At 36.6% G+C, this 17,457-nt stretch overlaps 1 protein-coding gene across 1 annotated transcript in view; it reads right to left on the reverse strand.

The window, feature by feature from the left end:
* The window catches only part of LOC138706357 (uncharacterized), a 469,670-nt gene that overhangs the window by 44,838 nt on the left and 407,375 nt on the right, over positions 1 to 17,457 (reverse strand). The window lies entirely within an intron of this gene.

A 17,457-nucleotide genomic window follows, 5' to 3' on the forward strand; every position in this document is an offset into this window, starting at 1 on the left:
GGTGATCAGGTGTAGAGGTGTGGATGATTTTAAATAGTAATGACAGAGAATTGAAAAGTCTTCTTTAAGTGGATCCCAAGACAATAATTCTAGTGATGGCGTTAAATGATCGAAGTTTTAATCTTACAAACGAAACGACCGTAGGCATTGTGAACATGCAGTAGTCTGTGGATTAGGTCCAGTATTTAGGTTCGTGAATAGAGAATTGCTATAATCGAAATGGGGCATCACTAGAGCCAGTTCTATTTCTCTATTATTCCCCTCTTAAATTAATTTGTTATATTTGAAGGGTTAAGAGCCATAGTGGGCCAAGCGCCATTTATTAAAAACGGAGAAAGTAGGGTTAAAGGTAAGTGAATACCATAGTTTAATGAAGATTGACATATCATTTAGTTTTAATGTGGATACTTTATATTACTTGCTGTATTTTTCCATTGAATTATGGTAATAACTTAATTTTAAATCTTGTTTTCTACGTCTTTAATATATGGCGCTTGGCCCACTATGGTTCTGAACCCTTCATTTGATTCACTAGCCGTACCCGTGCGCTCCGCTGCACCTGTTAGAAATAAATATAAAGTAATTACATAATTAAAATAGGACGTTTGATCCAGGGAACATTCGTGTTTGATAGAAGGATAAATAGTTTAATATGTTACTTGATTTAAATTGTATTTAAACAATTAAAATGCGGTCATTTTGGTCCAGAGAGCAATCATTTGGTGCAATGACAATTCCTTTAACATGTTTCTTAATTGTTATTACATGCAACCATAGTTTAATGAAAATTGACATATCATTTAGTTTTAATGTGTATACTTTATATTACTTGCTATATATGTTTCAGAAGTTACTGTAATAACATTGTAGAATTATGTCCATCTAGAGAAACTACACTTTCCAATGGTGAAATAATAATTAAACAATTAATTAGCTTCCGATATTACTTCATACAAACACAGAAACATTCTCTGTAGGCTATGTTTAATAGCTTTCTATTGTTGTTGTCCAAGGCCCCTTATAGACGAAGTCATTTGTTTTTATTTCAGTACAGCGCCTTAGATGGCGTTGGTATTGTAATTTTAAAACTCATTTATCTCACTAAATATCAGTCCTATCAAAATTTTGTATAGAATAAAACTTATCGGAAATTATTTTCAAAGAAACTTTTGTTATACAAAATTTTTCATGAGAATCAATAATAAGCGAGATATTTCGATTTATTTAATTTAGGCCCCCTTATAACTCCCCTTTTAATAAAGTATTTTAAATGCCATATAGCCTAAAATCTAAGTTACAACGAACTTAATTTATATTCCAATTTTCATATAAATCGGTTCAGCCATTATCGCGTGAAAAGGTAACAAACATCCAGATAGACAGACAGAGAGACAGACAGATATACAAACAAAATTTTCAAAAAAGCGATTTTCGGTTTCAGGATGGTTAATTATACATGTTAACACCAATTATTTGTGGAAAATCGAAAATTACCAGAAAAATTTTGGCTACAGATTTATTATTAGTATAGATTGTGTTTATTTCTTTCTCGTTCATGTCCTTCATCTTCCTCGTCCTTCCTCACGACAGCTTTCAGCACTATGCATTTCATAGTAGGCCTATATACTGGGGATCAAATCTGTTCCTCTGACAAGAAACAGTTAACTGATCTATTACTTAGGTGGAATAATGTGCCAAAAGCCATTACCACGATATAATAGTTGCATTTAATACGGCATCTAACGCGAGCGAACTCGATACTCTGTGTGCAATCTAGGATTATTAATTCAATGAGAAGTCGCGGCTGTGTAAAGTGGACACTTAGCAGGCTTCAGTACAAGAGCCGGTCCCTCGAGGCTTCAATTGCGGCTAGCCTAGTACGATTTCATGTACGAGCGGCATTTACTAGCGCGTGCTGGTCACGAGGGACCTTTCATCATGATGTCATAAGGGCGAACAAAAAGTACTCTTGCCTGCCTTTCCTGTGGTGGAAATAACGGAAAACTGAAGAGCACTTAAGGAAAAATACCTGTGTGTATACTGTTGTAGGGGAAATATGTATGTAATCTAGTAACTTATAACGTAAATACATACAGTATAGTATACAGAAAAAAGTAAGAGGGAAGGTGAGGAGCAGAAGTAGCGAAAGCGAAAGGTAAGAGCACAAATGGACAAAAAATATTGTTTACAAGCAGAGAAAGAGAAGTAGAAATATAAAAATTGAAAAGTAGAAGCAAAAATAGAGAAATATGAGATGATAAATAAAAAGGAGGTGCAGAAATAGAGAAGAGTGAAGGAGCAGAAGTACAGAAACAGGAGAGGAGCAAAGTAGAACTGTAAAAAGAGAAGAGGAGATAAAGAACTGGGCAAAGAAAGAAACTAGAGTAAACAGAGAGAAAATAAGTAATTGAACTAGGCAGAGAGAAGGAGAGAAATTGAATTAAAGAAAAAGAAGAAATGGAACTAGACAAGGAGAAGAAAATAAACAACTAGACAAGGAAAAGAGAAGAAACTGAACTAGACAAAGAGAAGAAAAGTAAATGAACTTGACAAAGAGAAGAGAAGAAATTGAGCAAGAGAGAGAAGAGAAGAAAGAGAACTAGACAGAGTGAAGAGAAGAAATTGAACTAGACTAAAAGAAGAGAAGAAACTGAACTAGACAAAGAGAAGAGAAGAAACTGAACTTGACAAGGAGAAGAGAAGAAATTGAGCAAGAGAGAGAAGAGAAGAAAGAGAACTAGACAGAGTGAAGAGAAGAAATTGAACTAGACTGAAAGAAGAGAAGAAACTGAACTAGACAAAGAGAAGAGAAGAAAATGAGCAAGACAGAGAGAAGAGAAGAAAGAGAACTAGACAGAGTGAAGAGAAGAAATTGAACTAGACTGAAAGAAGAGAAGAAACTGAACTAGACAAAGAGAAGAGAAGAAAATGAGCAAGACAGAGAGAAGAGAAGAAAGAGAACTAGACAGAGTGAAGAGAAGAAATTGAACTAGACTGAAAGAAGAGAAGAAACTGAACTAGACAAAGAGAAGAGAAGAAAATGAGCAAGACAGAGAGAAGAGAAGAAAGAGAACTAGATAGAGTGAAGAGAAGAAATTGAACTAGACTGAAAGAAGAGAAGAAACTGAACTAGACAAAGAGAAGAGAAGAAAATGAGCAAGACAGAGAGAAGAGAAGAAAGAGAACTAGACAGAGTGAAGAGAAGAAATTGAACTAGACTGAAAGAAGAGAAGAAACTGAACTAGACAAAGAGAAGAAACAACTAGACCAAGAGAAGAGAAGAAGTGAACTATGTAGAAAAAGGGAAGAGGAGAAACTGAAATAGACTAAGAGAAGAAACTGAAGTAGAGAAAGAGAGAAGAAACTGAACTAGAAAAAGAGGAAGAATAGAAGTAGGCAAAGAGCAGAGAAACAATATTAGACAAAGGGAAGAAAACGACGGAACTAGGCAAATAGAAACGGGAAAGCGGAACTAGACACATAGAAACAGGAAAGTAGAACTAGACAAACAGAAACGGAAAAACAGAACTAGAAAAGAGAAAAGAAGCAGAACTAGATATAGAGATGTAAAAGAAATGAACTAGAAAAAAAATAAGGGAAGAAACTGAAGTAGAAAAAGAGAAGAGAAGAAATTGAACTAGAAAAAGAGAAGAGAGGAAATTGAACTAGAAAATGAGAACAAGCAAACTTATAGCAAGTGAAATAAAAGTAGAAGAAGAGAGAGTAGAACCAGAGAAAAGGAAGGAGCAGAAGGAGGGGAAGAAGATTGAGGATGGAAGAAAAGTAGATGAAAGTTGTTAACCATAACCTGGCGTTTGCAACTTTCGCGTTTAGCCACACTTTTCAACGATGCTGCAATAGAGAAACTCTTACTGGTATGAAACATATTTTTATTTTACAGTTTGAGAATCATAATTTAAATAACTCTCCCTATAGCAGGGTGATCAGACGTCCCGTTTTTAACAGGATTATCCCTTTTTTTCAGCCTCTTGTTACCTGTCCCGAGAAAAGTATGCTCGGGACGCCAAAGCCTCGTTTTTTAAAAATGGCGTCCATTTTCCCTAAATCATTTTAAAATATTTCTGTTTAATTCAATAATCACGTAAAACAATGAATAATTCTATACTGTTTCCACCTGATGTCACCGTAATGAAGTCAATTAGATAATCGATACCTCAGAACTTATATCGATAATCGAAAGGTTTTGATAATTCTATGACCAGGTGGTAATGAGATTATCCTCCGCTTCCGGTTTGCTGGCTTCTTCCTATTTGTAAGTTTTGTCGATTCTAAAAGTTTTTTTTTGTAAGCTGAAGTGTTGTGTTCGTGATATTTCTATGAGGTTACCGAGTTTCATTTCATTTCTATATACAGTGGACTCTCCTAAGTTCGACTGAACGGAATTGAAAGTTCGCTCCAATAAGGATAGTGGGTGTGGCAGGTGAAATGAATACGAATTTTTATTGGTTATCCGTCAACGAATACAGTGCTGTACTTGCATTTCCTGCCCGCCCCGAGGCTTGTGTATACGCTTCTAGTACCGCAGTGGGTTTCGACAGTTCCGTCTCTCAAACGATACAATTCTCAAATAGAAAAAGAAGAGTTCATTAATTTAAAGTCAGTGATTAAATATGGATGTCCTAATCAATAAAATATTCTGTTTTCCTTTAACAAAAGTATCATTACAAGACACAGAACCAATTCCCATTCAAATGGCAAACCCATTTCTAGTGCCCAAATAGGGGTCTGTCTAATTCTCCTACGTAAGCAGTCGAACTATGGGATGTCGAACTTGTTTTCTGTATTCCACTGTATTCTACAGTAAAGGTATTCACTAAACGTCAGCATTGAACACGTCAAATATTTTAATTACGATAAAACAGCATACATAAAACTAGATACGAGTTTAATGTGTTAAGACCACATGTTGGAACCACGTGTTGGCTAAGATGCCGAAGTGTAAGTGCAGTTTTATAGATGCATATAACAAATTGTCAACAATGACTTAAGCGAAGGATCCATGTTATTCTATTATGTACTTGCATAATTATTTTATTTTTATTGGGTTATTTTACGACGCTGTATCAACATCTCAGGTTATTTAGCGTCTGAATGAAATGAAGGTGATAATGCCGGTGAAATGAGTCCGAGGCCCAGCACCGAAAGTTACCCAGCATTTGCTCGTATTGGGTTGAGGGAAAACCCCGGAAAAAACCTCAACCAGGTAACTTGCCCCGACCGGGAATCGAACCCGGGCCACCTGGTTTCGCGGCCAGACGCGCTGACCGTTACTCCACAGGTGTGGACCTGCATAATTATTACAACCTAGTTATTGTAAACAGTGTATTATTTATTAATTTAAAATAAATAAAACTGTATCTTATTGCTCACTGACATTATATAAGCTTAAACACAAGTAATAATGAATGTTTAGATAGTGTTGATTCATGTCAACTCTAATAAGTGTCCCGTTTTTTTTTATTTTGAAAATCTGGTCACTAAAATTCAATACAATGTAGCTTCTTATTTAAGCTTTCACTTTTAGTAGAGAGACTATTCAGAGACGACGGGTTGATAAGTTGATCATAATTGTGCAATAGTAGAGCGAGACAGGCAAGGGAAATCGAAGTGCTTTTAGAAAACTTAGCATTCAGCCTGTTCACCACAATTAATATAAAAAGATCTGCATCTTCCCGGAATTTCTCGCTATCGGTGGTTGAGGAGATTTATGCTTTCTGAAATTTCTGTCACGCTGTCATACATTTTATAAATTATATATATCTACAACAGACAGTAAACGTGATTGTCAGCTTCTGTACATCATTCTGTCTATGTAGACTAACAGAGATTGACAATGTACTTCAGTTTGTATCAGAGTTTTAACGTGACTATTGACATTTATTTTATAGGCCAACAGTACACCAGAATAATTAGCACTAAACTGTAAATCCTTAAAAATTCGAGAAAAGAAAGATAATGAGAGTCTCAAAGAAAGAAACATAAGCCTAAACTCAACTGTGAAGACAAAATAGCTTATTTATGGAAGCAATAAAAGGACGTAGACTTCAGAACAGATGCAAGTACTGTCCGTTACTCAGGAGAAGACGAGGGGCAAGAATGTGACCTTCTTGACTATCGCTGTTTATTATAAACATCGCTCAGATAAGCATCCCAGTAGCCAGGTTATTACTCGTGCAGGAAACATGAGTAACAATACGTATGGAAATTAAAGCTAAGTTGAACAGAAGGCGACCTAATGTTTCCGCTTACTACATTACAAATATTTACGTGTTGTCGTACTTATCTGTTCACATCCCTTCCTCTTCAGTCCGCTCTCGTCTTCTCCTTAGTCACCGACAGTAGCTGAATTTACTTGAGGAACAATAATTATTATGCAACTTCACTATGGCAACAATTATGATTGAGACAGAGAAATATTACTAGCACATAGAGTTGAGCTTAAACGATATTTTCAAGTATCTGTGACAACTGTGACTGTGACAATTAAATATCTGTGACTTTTATCTGTGATTTTGTCACACCGATATTTTATATCGCTAAGTAAGCACAATATGCATGAATTATACCGATATTTTGTCACACCGATAAAAATTAACAGGAAATATTGAAGAGCAGTGCAATGTGAATACGATTTCTCTATACACGCCACACTTATATGGGAAAATCCAACAAATAAATTATGTACATGTACCATTAACAAATAAATACTAATCTAACTGAACAGTAACATGTAAAAAGTTAACCTTATATACCAAGAGGTTATTTCGTAGTTGATTGTAGATATGGAATCAGTTGATAATTTTTAATGTAGTTGGGTACGGAGAAATTGAGGTTATGTGATTATCCTAATCGTTTTAAAAATTGATCCTTTTTATTGTATATAATATAATCGATAAATTATTTTAAATCGTGCATTAACATTATAATATTGAGTCAGAATAAAAATTAACGAAACATAAGTATTCGGAAAAACAATAGAAAATAATTACAGAACAAGACAGTTGTTCAGACAGGATATTACACAAGATAAAGTATTGGTAACCAATGGTATTATTATTATTATTATTATTATTATTATTATTATTATTTAAATCGTGTAATCACTATATCATTTATAATAAGATGGTGAAACTAGCGCTGAAGTAGTTTCGGCAATTTCGGATGTGAAAATCATTGCATTTATAAGGGATTTTTTTGTGGAGAGACAGTTCCTCGGGTTAAACTAGCGCTGAGGTAGTTTCGGTGATTTCGGAAGTGAAAATCGTTGAATTTGATTGTTTGTGGAGATGCAGTTGATCGTATATCCAAGGCATAACAAAGCCTAAACTAACCAAACCTAACCTGTCACAGATTTGTATATGCAAGGTGTATAAGGGAAATACGAAGGAAACTACCTCAAGGTTAGTTTAGCCAAATAAGTTTTATCTCGTTCGGTTTTAATTCTATAGGTGCTGTTGTTGGCTTGTGAGAAATGCTTCGAAAGTTCGGAAGAGCATAACGTTCAGTGACACGGAGTGAACTAACATGATTTACGTTTGATACCCCTTATTTTCAAATGTAATTAATTATCCCATTTATGTGTAAGTGTAGGTCTATTTTAAAAGCGTGCAAGGGCAATGAGAACGATTTGTTGGAGCAGTGTCTGCTAGATGTCAGATCTTTTTGGAATTTATAAAATTGACAATTTTTGCTAACTACCCCATATTATTATATTTAAAAGTTGAAAATTACTTGCAAGTTGATGATTTTAACAATATCTAGATAAATATCACTAAATATCAAGTTTAGAACATTGATTAGGCCTATTTGGGTGAAATAACACCCCACACGAGTACCAATGTTAGGAAGCACTGTGCGATTTCCTAAGAGTTAATAACCATAAACAACATACCGGTAATGAACTTATTACAAATAATTTTATTTTAAGTTTAATTATTTTAATTAATACTACCCTGCACTGTTCGTGTTAGAGCTATACATTAAAACTGGATCATACATAAATGAGAGAAGTACATGTAAAGTTATTAAAATAATGTACGCTCCTGTAACTATTCTGTTTGTAATTAATAGTATAACTAAAAAAAAATATTGTTACTGCGTAAAAATTGAGTGGAAAATACTTATACATTAATATATATTCACAGTAATATGAAAATGTGAAGCTCTCGGGGGAATATATAAAATATTTATAAAACATATATTCAGACTTAATATGAAAACAAAATGTCAGATTCATGATTATATTATTATAATGCCGCTAATAACTTTGCAACACATCATCACTTTGAAAAAAATAATATTGAATAAAATATCACGAAAAAATAATCATACCACCGCCCGATTGCTGTTATTGTCGCCAGATTGCTGTTATTGTATCATGCGCATGCGCAAACCCACGACGTAGAGGAGAAAATATCAGTCGCACTAGTCGCAGACGTTGCAACAGTCACAGAGTACTGAATACGGAGCAGATTTCGATAGCGATATTTTGTCACAGATATTTCGCGTCATCAGTCACAGGTTTATCTGTGACAAAAAAATACCTGTGACAAAATATCGGTTTGTGAAATATCGGCCATCTCTACTAGCACAGTCTAGTATATACAGTCACGAAGGTCAATACGTAGTAAATATGCATCCACAGATAGTTGCTAACTAGTCTACTAGAATCGCTACTATCGCCTCATTACAGGCAAAGCGAAATAGTGCCTGCACAGTCTATTGTTCCTAGTACCCTCATAAACTCAAGCATCGTGACTGTATATACTAGACTGTGATTACTAGTCATATTCATTTATGTCAACATAAGAGTGATTTAGCTTTTCATTAGCACACCACAAAAACGTTCAGCCATGAGCGTGAAGCAGAGAAATCGAGGTGGAAATACTGTACAAGCTCTGGCTTTCTGTACATTCCCTGTTCCAGTATCGTAAATTTTCATTTGAGTTTCAATGTCACACTTGATTATCTTATTCTTTTCCCAGAGGTAATGAAGAAAATTAAGAAACCTTCCTCAGAAAGGTCAGACTCGAGGACAGAACAACGAGAAAGGAAGCAGAGAAAAGCGACAAAGAGGCGGAAAAAAGAGACAAAGAGGCGGAAGAAGAATGACACAAAGAGACGGAAGAAGAAAGACACGAAAAGACGGGAGAAAGAAGGGCACAAAGAGGCGAAAGAGGGACACAAAGAGGCAGAAGAGGGATAAAAAGAGGAGGGAAAGAGACACACAGAGGCGAAAGAGAGACAAAGAGGGGAAGAGAGACACAAAGAGGGGAAAGAGAGAGACAAAGAGGGGAAAAGAGAGAGACAAAGAGGGGAAAAGAGACAAAGAGGGGAAAAGAGAGAGACAAAGAGGGGAAGAGAGAGAAAGAGGAGGAAGAGAGACACAAAGAGGGGGAAGAGAGAAACAAAGAGGGGAAGAGAGAAACAAAGAGGGGAAGAGAGAAACAAAGAGGGGAAGAGACACACAAAGAGGAGGAAGAGACACACAAAGAAGGGGAAGAGAGACACGAGAGGGGAAAGAGAGAGACAAAGAGGGGATGACAGAGACAAAGAGGAGGAAGAGAGACACAAAGAGAGGGGAGAGAGACACAAAGAGGGGGAAGAGAGAGACAAAAAGGAGGAAGAGAGACACAAAGAGAGGGAAGAGACGAAGAGAAGAAAGAGAGAGACAAAGAGGAGAAAGAGAGACACAAAGAGGGGAAGAGAGAGATAAAGAGGAGGAAGAGAGACAAAGAGGGGAAGAGAGAGACAAAGAGGAGGAAGAGAGACACAAAGAGGAGGAAGAGAGACACGAAGAGGGGAAAGAGACAAAGAGGGGAAAAGAGAGACAAATAGGAGGAAGAGAGACACAAAGAGGGGGGAGAGAGACACAAAGAGGGGAAGAGAGAGACAAAGAGAGGGAAGAGACAAAGAGAAGAAAGAGAGAGACAAAGAGGAGAAAGAGACACAAAGAGGGGAAGAGAGAGATAAAGAGGAAGAGAGACACAAAGAGGGGGAAAAGAGACACAAAGAGGGGGAGAGAGACAAAGAGGGGAAGAGAGAGACAAAGAGGAGGAAGAGAGAGACAAAGAGGGAGAAGAGAGAGAGAGATATATATAAGTGAATGAGGCAGGAGAAAAAAAAAGCGGGAGATTGGAAGTGAAGAAAAAAGAGAAAACTGGATAAGAAAAGAAAGTGACATAATTATAAGAAAGACAAATACTAGGGATGATGGGTTCATGAAGACGTAAAGGAAACGAACTTAAAAAGGAAATTCTGGAAAGAGGATGCGAAAGACGAAGAAAAGAAGATAAAACAGGAAAGTGAAGAAGAGCAAGAAGAGAGGGAAAAGAGAGTCGAAGATTGTATCGTGGGGGGCAAGTATGGTGGTCATTGTAATGGGAATGGTGATGGAGGTGGTGATGGTGACTGGTTTCAATAAAGTTGAAAAATATAATAAAAGTGATAATATGTTATGATGGTAGACATGATCATGGTGAGGGTGACTGACCGCAATGGTTTCAGTGGTCTTGGTGAAATGGTAATAACGGTGAGTGACGATGCAAATTATAATGGCAATGATGATGGATAGGTTCTTGATGGCGATGGTGGTAGCGACGGTGTGTGGTGATGAAAATATAGACCTACGTAATGTTGGTGGTGGTAGCGATGATTGTGAAGCCTGAAGGTCCAGGCTCCAACACTAGCATAAAAATATTTATTATAAAGAAACGAAATTAAAAACAATATAACGCCAATAGAAAACGTTTTTACGAACGCGAGTAAAAATTTGTGGCCACAAGCGAGCAAATGCCGAAGCAGACGTGTTTGTGAGCGTTCCCACAGAGAGGTTGACCAGGAAGGAAGCTTTATCGCGAGGCACCGGACGGACACGACCAGACTTCCTACGATTCCTGGGAAGTCACTCATGCGGTTTCCTTGGGCAAACAAAGCGCCGTGACGGCTGCTCCCTGCCCGGCTTGTACACAGGGACAGGGTCTCACAACCCATACAACTTGCATCTGTATTTACTTCAGAATTAAAATTAAAACTTCAAATATCTATAACGCCAATGCAGTAAAGCAGATACACAATATAATAACGAATTATAACGATGTAATGTCGGTCCGGTGCTCTCAAAAGACTCTACCACCGACTGAAGTCCACGATTATGGCTCTCAATCTCGCCATTGCCAATGCGTCGTTCTGTGTTATCTCATATAGAAACTCTATATCGTGCCAATCGTATGTCACGGTCGACTCACTGTCAGTAGACCATCAATTAGAGAAAAAGCCATAAGTCAATGTATTTACAGAATTGTGTCTTAAGTAGTATTGTTAGTATAATAGAAGTGGCAGCAATAGTATTGGTATTGCTCGTGGCGGCAGCAATAGTATAAGTATTAATAATGACAGCGATGGCACCAACGACGGTAGTAGTAGTAGTAGTAGTAGTAGTAGTAGTAGTAGTAGTAGTAGTAATAGTAGTTGTAGTAGTAGTAGTAGTAGTAGTAGTAATAGTAGTCGTAGTAGTCGTAGTAGTAGTAGTAGTAGTAGTAGTAGTCGTAGTAGTAGTAGTAGTAGTAGTAGTAGTAGTAGTCGTAGTAGTCGTAGTAGTAGTAGTAGTAGTAGTAGTAGTAGTAGTAGTAGTAGTGGTGGTGGTGGTGGTTTTAAAGGTGGTGGCAGTAGTATTAGTAGTACTGAAGGCCGTGATAGTAGTAGTAGTGTTATTGAAGGTGGTGGTAGTAGTAATAGTAGTGATAATGAAGTTAGTGGTGGTAGAGGTAGTGGTATTAATGGTGATGGCAGCAATAGTGGTATTAATGGTGGAAACGGTGGTAGTAGTAGGTCTAATGACAATATTGGTGGTGGTGGCAGTAGTAGTAGGCCTAATGGTAATACTGGTTGTGTTGACAGTAGTAGTGATAGCACTGGTGGTGGCAGAAATAGCATTGGTATCAGTAGAAATAGTGGTAATACTGGTGACAATAGTACTACTGGTAGCACTGCTGATGTCAGTAAAAGTAATGGTAGCATTGGTGGTAACAGTAATAGTTATAGTTTCATTAGCGGTGACAGTAAGTAATAGGATTGCTAGTAGCATTGAAAGCAGTGACAGCATTGGTGGTGGTAGTAAAAGTAGTGGCAGTATTAGTAGTGTCAATAAGAGTAATAGCGGTTTTGATGATGACAATAAAAGTAGTGTCAATGAAAGTAGTGACAATAATGGTGGTGGCAATAAAGCAGTGGCAGTATTGGTGGTGCAATAAAGTAGTAGCTGTATTGTATTGTATTGTATTGTATTGTATTGTATTGTATGTATGTATGTATGTAGCCTATGTATATATTTATTCACACTGCAATGGGTATATACCCGGTGGCAGTGGTAACTAATTACACTCAATAATGACAATAATAAACTTATTAATTAAAAATACAATTAATAATACTAATAATTAATACTAACAATAATTTATAATAATAATACTAATAATAATAATAATAATAATAATAATAATAATAATAATAACAACAGGGAATATCCTAAATTAAATGAAGCACGATCACTTAAAATAGCATATTGGTGATGCAATAAAAGTAGTGGCATTATTGGTGGTGCAATAAGGTAGTGGCAGTATTGGTGGTGCAATGAAGTAGTGGCAGTATTGGTGGTGCAATAAGGTAGTAGCAGTATTTGTGGTGCAATAAAGTAGTGGTAGTATTGATAGTACAATAAAGTAGTGGTAGTCTTGGTGGTGCAATAAGGTAGTGGCAGTATTGGTGGTGAAATAAAGTAGTGGCAGTATTGGTGGTGCAATAAAGTAGTGGTAGTATTGGTGGTGAAATAAAGTAGTGGTAGTATTGGTGGTGCAATAAAGTAGTGGTAGTATTGGTGGTGCAATAAAGTAGTGGCAGTATTGATGGTGCAATAAAGTAGTTGTAGTATTGGTAGTGCAGTAAAGTAGTAGCAGTATTGGTGATGCAATAAAAGTAGTGGCATTATTGGTGGTGCAATAAGGTAGTGGCAGTATTAGTGGTGCAATAAAGTAGTGGCAGTATTGGTGGTGCAATAAGATAGTAGCAATATTTGTGGTGCAATAAAGTAGTGGCAGTATTGGTGGTGCAATAAAGTAGTGGTAGTATTGGTGGTGCAATAAAGTAGTAGCAGTATTCGTAGCGGTAGTAAAGTAATGGCAGAATTGATGGTGGCAGTAATGACAGTTTTGGTAGTGGCAATGGTAGTAGTTATAGTATTAGTTGTGACAGTAATAATAGCATTTGTGGTGGCAGTAGTTGTAGTGGTAATATTAATGATAATAGTTGTAGTGCCAATGTTCCTTAATCAACCAACAGAATGGAACATTCACGCTATATTTGAAACCTCTCCCATTGCCTCTCTCTTTTTCTCTTTCTCTCTTTCTTAATATTTACACGTGTACAAATTTTAAAATGAATTTTTATTCTTGATATTATGAAAAGTTTCCTTGTTAAGCCTACAACACTCTCCGGTAAGGATAAACCATTTTAATACACACATGGAAATTAAAAGGATTAAGTAAATAAATAAAATGTACAGTTTATTTTACGTAAACGTTGAAACAAGAGATCCGTTAATTTTTATAGCAAATCCTGTCAGGGACCGCTATTGTTTAGGCAGATCTATGTATGAGTGAAAACAAGCGATTTGTTAATTTTAATTACTGGTGATTCCTTTTTATTTAAACATATCAGTAGTTTAATCCTAAACTAAAATTGTTTAGATACAACTGAAATCCTCGGTCCCATGTGTTCATTACTGGTTCTATGTACTGTCACACATTTTGAGGATTTATTTTATTTCTGTATCTACATGTATGCGTGATATTACAGTCTTAATTGCAACTGAGGAGTTAAAAAGTCCGCGCGCACTGATGAGGATTGATTTTTCTACCTCCAAATTTGGACATAGACGACAGAAGTCCGATCAATCTTGGTTCAATGATAAACACGGTAACCATTACACCACAGGAAACGTCACTGCATTTATATAAAATTGGTTATGAAGGAATAATTTATATTACAAAGGCTTATTATGCAATAGAACAGGCCTACTCACTGTTATTACTGCGGAAATGTGATGAAATACTACATTACAAGAAACGTAATTTTCTAGAAAGATTCTAATCAGAATTGAGCTTGCTTAACGTTTTCCAGATCCGATCCGGACGATGCCTGTTCCGACATATTGACGTTTCTTGCAGACGGTCAAAATGCATGACATAGAGCTTGCCTGATCAGCATTTCGACCGTTGAGTCCAGAGCATTTTACTCAGATTCTCTCTCTCTCTCTCTCTCTCTCGTCTTTATGTGCCCGCACGTACCCAGATCTGCACTCCTCAATGAGCTTATTCATATTCAGAATTTGTAAGGATTTGCATCCCGTGGAGACGGCATGAATGTGAGAGCAGTAACTTAGCTCTGAAAACCTCACGACATCTACATCTGTTTAATGCCTTTACGTTATCTGAAATGATCCGACTGCAATGCCATACACTTATCTCAGTAATATTTCAGCACATGTATGAATATAACATACACGTTATAAGATACACTTTAGTACAATCCTTATGTACCTATAGATGTGTTCTAAATCAATTAGCCCCACTCAAAAGATTTCAGTACCTTTGGAATACGTTATAAGCAATTTCAAAGACATTCAACTGTTGAGTACTCTGTAATAGTATAACAGAATCCAGGAGAAGTTAGGAAAGACTAGACGAAGTCGAGTCTCTTCCATTTCCAACTGTTTGTTACGCAGTTGACACATGCGTATTAATATTATTTTCCTGCACGATCATATTTTTAGAATTGTAAATGCTGTTTTACGGTATTTCTTGTAATGAAAATATAACATTTATTTTTCAAGGGATTTGCGTACTGTTTCATTGCAGGTAAATACAAAACTAACTGACCCCAAGGACAGAGTTTGTCATTTTTCGCCATTTTAGTCAATGTAGGCTTAACTACTGTATTACACATTCAAGGGAGTATTAATTTACTAAAAGGATGTGTATACGATGGAGTTATATAAACTAATATACATTGTATTACATATATATATATATATATATATATATATATATATATATATATATATATATAAAACTAAGCAGAAATATTTACACACAGAATAATAAATTTTACATGAGAAAGAGTTCGCCCAAGTGGCTGGATTCGAGAAGAGTACCTAAAACGCCCATTGCATTTCCGCGTTGAATAGCAATACTTAAGCGTTGACGCAAATAAGTAGTGCAACGACGATCACCAGTAATGGAGAACAAAATTTGGCCGATTTGAGATACCAAACTTTAGCGTCATGACTCCAAGGACCGAAGGTCTCCACAGCAAAGGGGACAAAGATATAATTGTCTAAAATTTGAGCATATTTATTGACTTTTTTCTTCACGGCTAATTCAGCAGCAGATGCTGCGCGTCTGGAGGTATTCGGCAAGTGAGATGGAGCTAGAGTGTCAACGCAAGTGGAGTCCCAAATTAAACATTTTCCTCTAGACCATGGAATTAAGGTGAGACCATCCTCATTCTCATTATTCTCTCTCTCCTCATCCCCATCAATCTACCCTCCTCATAACCCTCCTTCTCCTTATTCTCATAATCCTATCCCTCTTATCTTCATCACTCTCCTTTCCTCCTCTCCATCTTCCTTAATCGTTTATTTTATGACGTTTTATCAACTATTATGGTTATTTAGCGTCTGAATGATATGAAGGTGATGTCAGCGAAATGAGTCGAGGGTCCAACTCCGAAAGTTATCCAGCATTACTTTATTGGGTTCAGAGAAAAACCCAGATAAAAGCTCAACCAGGTAACTTGTACCAATCAGGATTTCAACCCGGGCTCGTTCGTTTTACGGGCAGACATGCTAACCGTTTCTCTACAGCAGTAGACTCCCTCATCTTCGTTCTCATCATACTCCCCTCATCCTAACAATCCTCCCGTTCTTATCCTCATCATCTTAACGCTCCTCACCCTTCCTCTCCTCATCCTCATTAGTTCATTACCCTCATCCTCATCTTTATTACTGTCTCTCAAGCCTTATCCTTATCGTCTTTACCCTCCTCGTCCTCATCACCCTTTCTCCTTCTCATCCTTACCATCCTTATTACTTTCCTACTCATCATCCTCGCTAACTAAGAAGTAACAGTCTCAAGACATCTAAAAAAGAGCTAAGACCAGAAAAGGACATGATATGAAAATGATACATTATACTGAGCTACATTTTTAAATACAATTTCGCCATTTGCCGAGATATTACGACACGAGATCCGGTTCCTGGGCTTGCTTCCTACGTGAGGCTATTTAGACTGGTCAACCAACAACGCAGTTTTGTCCGATTTTATTACAGAACCGTCATCCATTCGTGACTGTACTTCTATTTGCATAGGTCTACGTGAATCACCCTTATCTCTTGTTTGCCTTAGCTGACTAACGGAATTTGGTACATATTATATCGCTCAGAAATACCACGACATTACGTCCAAGTGAAGATTGTAAAATACTAGACTAAATAATATATAAACTCAAAATAAATGTTTATTTTAGAAACTAACAGAAGGCACAGAAAACTACATAGCCTATGTTAATAGAGTACCACAAAGTCCATTATAAAGCGAGATATAGAATACTACTCGTAATCAATCAAATGAAGAAAGAGAGATAGGCTACGGAAAAGATGGTATCACAGTGTCAAATTGAAACAATATTCAGTCTGATCCGTTTGGGTATGGATAATATTAATTTATTATTATGATAGTAGGAAAAATTTCTTGCAGGTTATATTATAATTAAAAGGTGGGAGTTTCCATATATGACAATCAACAATGCATAATCTGAAAGGACAAATGAAAATCGTAATGATTAAAATGGCTACTACAAATCAACAGCGGGCACAGTGTGTTCTTTGGTATGCTAAATTTGAGAGTGATAAAAGAGTTCAAAGGGAATTTCGACGTGAGTATGGTATGCGTAATGTACCTAAATACGATTCCATAATGTTGTGGTATCGAACATTTGTAGAAACTGTGTTAAAAAAACATGCAGGAGGTCGCAGGCGAAACCCAGTACGAGAAACAGCTATCCCTTGGCTTGATCCCCAAACTCCCCAGATCTAACCCCTTCTGACTTCTTCGTGTGGGGTTTTGTTAAAGACATTGTCTACTCACAGAAACCCAGGAACACTGATGATCTGAGAGTAATAATTACTCAAGTTCTTCAACAAATCACCTCTCTTATGTTACAACGGACATGGGCTGAATTACATCATCGTTATGAGGTGTGCAGGGTGCGCAATGGGGGTCATGATGAGCTCTGAGGAATCTCCCATCTTTCAGTGTTGTATGCACAAAGTTTCAATAGATAAAGTTCAGTAGTAAATGTTTTACGGTGTTTTTATTTTAT

The sequence above is a fragment of the Periplaneta americana genome, chromosome 9 (assembly GCF_040183065.1).
Source record: "Periplaneta americana isolate PAMFEO1 chromosome 9, P.americana_PAMFEO1_priV1, whole genome shotgun sequence".
NCBI classification, from domain to species: Eukaryota; Metazoa; Arthropoda; class Insecta; order Blattodea; family Blattidae; genus Periplaneta; species Periplaneta americana.